The 6,000-nt window shown below is 41.0% G+C and overlaps 1 protein-coding gene across 1 annotated transcript in view; it reads left to right on the top strand.

Moving 5' to 3' along the window:
- Window positions 1–3,035: 3,035 nt before the first annotated feature.
- LOC103531022 (zinc finger protein 462) overlaps window positions 3,036–6,000 on the top strand; it is a 56,564-nt gene continuing 53,599 nt past the window's right edge. Inside the window, exon 1 of the mRNA XM_030468334.1 lies at window positions 3,036–3,090. The gene's annotated coding sequence lies outside the window, so the exon portion shown is untranslated. The remainder of the gene's footprint in view (window positions 3,091–6,000) is intronic.

Raw genomic sequence — 6,000 nt, 5'->3', positions numbered from 1 at the left:
GTGGTGAAGGAGGGGGGGAAATGGCAACTCTCATGGTGCTCGTTTTTGGTGTCTCATAATATGCTATTTTGAAAAACTTAACAAGAATCTTGATGGAAGTTTTTATGGTATGGCAGTTGAACAGGATGTTGTTGGTTGTTTTTGTTTTTTTAAACCTATGTATTTATCTGGAATAGTTGAGGGTGCTCTCATACATGGTCTTCCTTTTTTTCCCCACCAACATCAATTTACGTATCATTTGCATAGCAGATGCAGTTCCTCCAAATTTCAAATTAAATGCTTTAGTGTCTGAGCATCTTAAAGTGAAAAGTATCAGGTGGAATACTCAGAAGAACTCAAGAGGAAATGTGAAATATAGATGTATGTATGGTAGAAATGACAGGATGAGACTAGTGAATGAGTACCTGGTTCCATACACGCACCAAGAATACGAAGATGGTAGTGGTTAGTGATGAACTTTGGAATTCCAGCTGCTGCAAGGTTCAATTTAATGCTCATTTTATTTCATCTAGCAAGAAATTGTTCTGTATACAAGATACTTTGAAAATATATTGCGTTATCAGTTAAATTCTGGTTGCAGATGTGTCACCCAAATTAATACTATAATTATCTCCATATCTTTGAAATAAAGTCCTTTGTGAGGTGGGCTGTGGAATGTACTATTTCATATATATTTAATGTTACACTGTGACTGAGTGAAGAGGGGGAAAAATTAACTGCTTTTTCCTGATGTGATGGTGATGGATGTGATTTGCCAATTTTAGTATGGGCCTAAACTAGCACGCATTGAAGGAAATAAAAAGTTCCTCACCGAAGGGGGTTTGGAAATAGATCTCTAAGGTCCCTTCCAACCCAAACCATTCTATGATTTTTATGAACTGTGTCGGTTTGGGTCAGATTGTAAATGCTCATCCTCTCATGTATAGAGTATTATTAGATATTAATCTTTATTTTGTAATGCAAATTGCCTCATATTTTGAGATATCAACTCAGTGCTACAATGTGACACATAGATGCATTGCCCTTTAAAAATGAAATGTGCTATCCAAGAGCAAATGAGTTTTAAGATGTAGATTTTTATGGGAGGGCCTATATATTCCTCGCACATGGTGACACACACCCTAGAAAACTAAAGGTCATCACAACAGATATAATGTTTGAGTTGTGGTGAACATGGTTTCGTTTCCATAAGGGTATTCTTCCTCATTCTCTAAAGAGATTTCAGTCTCAGCCTTATAATTTCTGCTAAGTAATTATCCCCAGACTGAAATTGAAGTTTACCTTGCTGTCAGAAGACTAGGTAAGAGATTCTTTTTTTTTTTTTTCTTTTTTAAAATTTTACATACCAGCATACCAGTGACCTAAAGGAACTTTGGAAAGATGGTATTGAAAACTCTAGTCACTGTTAGCTCATGAATTTTTCGGTTAGACATTAATTTATTGGTTCAAACCAATGGTTTGTAATAGTTTCTGATTTGTGGGCATTCAGAAACTTTCCACAGTGCTAGCTCTTACAGAAATTTTGCATTCATAATTTATTCTATAGCATATGAACTTTAATTTATTGATTACCTTTTTTAGGCCCATTAGAAATAGTCCACAGATCACCACTTAAAAACAGTACTTTAAATAATCGATTTCCTTATATGTTATCATTAGACTTTAATTAATTACATTGCTGAGAAATGTCAGATTTAAAAGGTTGCACTTAGCATTTATTTCTTCCATTACTTTGAAATTATATTTTTATATGTGGGGGAAAGTATATGTTGTGTAGGGGTGATTAGGATATGAAGAATGTGAGTGCATAATTGGATAATGGATGGAAAGTAGAGCTACTGCAAGCAGAAGTATTGGGGGCTGTTTGTTTGGATTTTTTAAAATTATTATAATTCACTAAAGATAGAACCAAATTTAATAGTGTTGTGGTCTTTGACTTATAGGAAGAATGAATGGATTGTAAGAGAGCTAGCTAAAGAAACATTGGATGGGAATTGTAACATCTCTCAGATGTCCAAACATAGTACGTAGAGTACATTTGACTGTAAGGAATGGACCAGTTGAATTTTTAGGCTTAAAAAGGAAATGGGAAGCAGTACAATTTTGTCATAGTACGAGCTACAGTTTGAGGAAGGTTACTTAAAAAAACCCCAGATATTTCTTAAAGTTTGGAACTCCTCGGAACAAGTATAAATACTCTATTACTATGATGTTTTCTGGTTTACAAATAAAATCTGTAGGATTACAATATTATTTGAGATTGTTATAATTTGCGGTAAGACTTTTTCTGCATGCTCTGGAAGATAACTTCTTAAATAAGTAAAACACTGCTTTGTAGTATGAAACAGTGGGGGAAAAGGACTTAAATATGAGAAATAAGTGAATAGCTATGTAATATTCATTAGCTAGCTTTGCTATTATGAAACCATCAGTAACCAAACACAAAAAATATTGATGTATAATTAAAAACAAATCTCAACCTACTGAAATATTGAGAAGAATAATTTGAAATATTGTAGAGGAAGGAGATCCTCTTGGCAGATCAGGAACAATCTACAAAGAATGTTAACTTGTAAAATGTTTCTGTCGTAGTTATTTTGTTGGTCTAGATATTTTGTACTTACAGTGCATCATAGTAGGAAGTCATATAAACATTTTAATGGAAGATTCTCTCTATTGGATTGAAATAGTCCAGTTTCTAAACTTGTTCCAGATAAAAACTATTCTACTTGTGACAGAACTGAATGGTTTAACATTTTGTTGTGGGTTAGCCTTGGCTAAGGGCCAAACACCTACCCAGCTGCTCACTCACCCCTCCTCAGTGAGACAGGGATGGGGGAAGAACAGGATAAGGCGGCTTGTGGTTCAAGATAAAGACAAGGAGATAGCTTGACAATTACTGTCATGGGCAAAACAAAATCAACTTGAGGAAAACGAATTTAAGTTATTTCCAATTAAAATAGATTTGGGTAGTGAGAAACAAAAGGTCAAACATTAAAAACAACATTTTTCCTCCCTTTCTTTCCCATGCCTAGCTTCACTTCATTTGAAACTCCTCTACTCCACATGAGCAGCGCAAGGGGGAATATGGTCAGTACATAATATTCCTTTTCTGCTGTTCTCTTTCACACTTTTCTCCTCCTGTTGTCATGGTTTAGGCCTAGCTGATATCAACCAGGCCTTCCTTTGCTCACCCCCAACCCCCACTGTGGAACAGGGAGGAGAAAATTCACCTAAAGGCTCGTTAACTGAGAAAAGGATAGGGGGGTTTTCATTCCCCAATTACGTAAACAGGCAAAAAATAGGTTCAACTTGGGAAGAAAAAGAACTAATTTAATCTACAAGGAGAAAAAGAAAATGGCCAGATCTTAATACCTTCTCCCCCACCCCTCCCTTCTTCCCAGGCCCAGATTGCTTCACTCCTGCCTCCCCCTCAGCAGCACAGGGGGACAGGGGGTGGGGATTTAGGGTCAGTTCACCACATGTTGTTTCTGCTTCTCTTTCCTCCTCAGGGGGAGGACTCCTCACGTTCTTCCCCCACTCTAACGTGGGATCCCTCTCCCGCAAGAGAGTCCTTCATGAACCCCTCTGACATGAGTCCCTTTCACCATGTGCAGTCCCTCAGGAACAGACTGCTCCAGAGTGGGCTACCCACAGTTTCAGGGTCTGCTTTGGGAAAACAGTCACCTCCTCTGGCACAGGATCTTCCACAGCTGCAGATCCACATCTGCCCCTCTCCACAATCCTGCCCAGGCTACTTCTTCATGTCATCTTACCTGTGACACTTCAGGGGCTACAAATCCACATTTATCCCACCATGTTTCTTCAAGGACTTCTCCACCATGTTTCTTCAGGGACTGATCCACTGTGCTCCTTCATGGGTTGCAGGGGGACAACCTGCCATCTCACCACAGGCTATGGGGAAATGTCTGCTTGGGTACCTCCTCCCCCTCTTTCCTCACTGACCTCAGTGTCTTTGTTCTGGCATTGCTCTCACCTTCTCTCCCCTGATCTGCAAAGTTGTTTGGTTTTTTTGTATTTTTTGCAGTTTCATTTTCCCTTTCTTGAATATGTTACTGGCAGAGACTCATCCAGCCTCCCATATCTGCTCAGCCTTGGCCAGAGGTGGGGCCAGGATTGGAACCAGGGAGGGCTTCCAGCAGCTTCTCACAGGAGCCACCCCTGTGGCCCCCCCGCTTCCAAAACACCACCATACTAAACCAAGACACCCGTGTGGGCTCTCTCACAGGCTGCAGTCCTTCAGGAAAAAAGTTTGCTCCAGTGTGGGTTTTCCAAGGGACACAGTTTCTTTAAAAAGTATTAATCTCTTCTGGTGAGTATCCTCCATGGGCTGCAGTGAATATCTGCTCTAATTCCATAGAGATGATGACTACTCCTTTTCACACAGAGTTGCTACAAATTCTTTAATCAAGGAGGTGGAGAAGGTGTGGGATTGAATACTCTGTTTTGTCAATTTTGAAATACTCCTGGGGGTCACAGAAGGATTCTGCATCAGCAAATGCTATTACAGTTGTTTGCATGTTTTTCAGTTGCGTACTTGGAGAGATTTCAGCAAAACATGTTTGATATTGATCATGGAAAATAGCAGAATCGGGTTCTGTCAGAGCCCCGAATGTGCTAATAGGTATTAATGGCACTGATCTGTGATCTGTCTGTGATCTGACACTGCACACACTCCATCTACCCCTGGGCCCAGGAGTTCCATTTCATCTCAGGCTGTGGCCTTCAGTCCCTTCCTGGGCTAGGCTTGTGGGTAGGCCTATTCCCAGCTGTGTCCCTTGCTTTTCTTGGCTTGCTCACTGGACTTACAGTATTGATCTTCAGGCTCAGTTATGCCTTGTCACAGCCTGAATTGGAAACTCTCAAGGAGTACCTCAAGGAAAATTTGGCAAATGACTTCTGTTAGGTCATGTGATAAAATGGGATGTGTACTCATCTGTACATCCACAAAGGAGCTCAGAGAGACAATGGCAGGAGGGGGAGCCCAAATATTGTGTGTATATATACATATACACCCTGTTGTTTCATATGCATATATATATATTATTTCTGTATAATATCCTGCCAGGCTACTCCCAGGCCCATCACAGGGGCAATAAGTGGATCAAAAGCCCATCTCCACAAGCCTAGAGGAGCACAGGGTCACATGATGTGAGGCAGGAACCCAAATTAAGGATTCCCAAGGAATAAAGAGCTGGTCTGGGCCTCTCCCAAGTCTGTCTCAGCTAACCCACAAGCCCCATTGTCCAAGTTTGAGACATTCAGAGAGTCATCAGGAGCAGCTCTTCTCCAGATTACCTATCAGACTAAAGGGAAGTTTCTGCCTAGGTGTGGGGCACATTATGGGATGCAGGGGGAAGCAGTAGACATAGCGGGGCACAAGACATATTATGGGATGTTTATGTGAGAAGCTGAAGGTGGGAAAAGAGAAGGGTTTAGGTGATTTGGGGAGGTATAAGAGTGGAAAAAATATACAGATAAGAGGATATAAAGGGCCAGTTGCATGGTAATAGTTGGCTGGCTATGCCCTGTGCCTAATCAGTGCAATCTGTCCTGTTTTCCTATCAAAGGTTTGGAAGCAAAGGGGTTAGTGGAAGTCTAAGGATCAGCTCTGGATGTGAGAGCATTTGTGTTTCTTTAGCAAACAGAGCACAAGGGAATCAGCTATAGGGGCCAGATGTGTGTGTGCACAGTAATCTGTGCAAGCAACTAGAGTAGGGCTGTAGCCTTGGGGGCTCTCATGTCCAGGTGCCAGCAACTGGGGAGACTGGAATCCAGGGATCAGCCACTGGGCAGACTGAGTGTCTGAGCCCAGCTGCTGGAGGGATCCACCTTGTACATATGCATACACATCTTCTCATTTGTGGACTTCCATCCTGTCCAGCCAGAAAGGAAAGCAGGATGAAGCCATTGGTGCATTCATTGTTTGTGTGAGTGCTTGTCTGTGATCTGTGGCCAGACATGTATAGATGTATATAG

Source organism: Calypte anna, chromosome W, assembly GCF_003957555.1.
Source record: "Calypte anna isolate BGI_N300 chromosome W, bCalAnn1_v1.p, whole genome shotgun sequence".
Lineage (NCBI taxonomy): Eukaryota > Metazoa > Chordata > Aves > Apodiformes > Trochilidae > Calypte > Calypte anna.
Note: the sequence above shows the minus strand (reverse complement) of the source record. Positions and strands in the feature narration are given on the sequence as shown.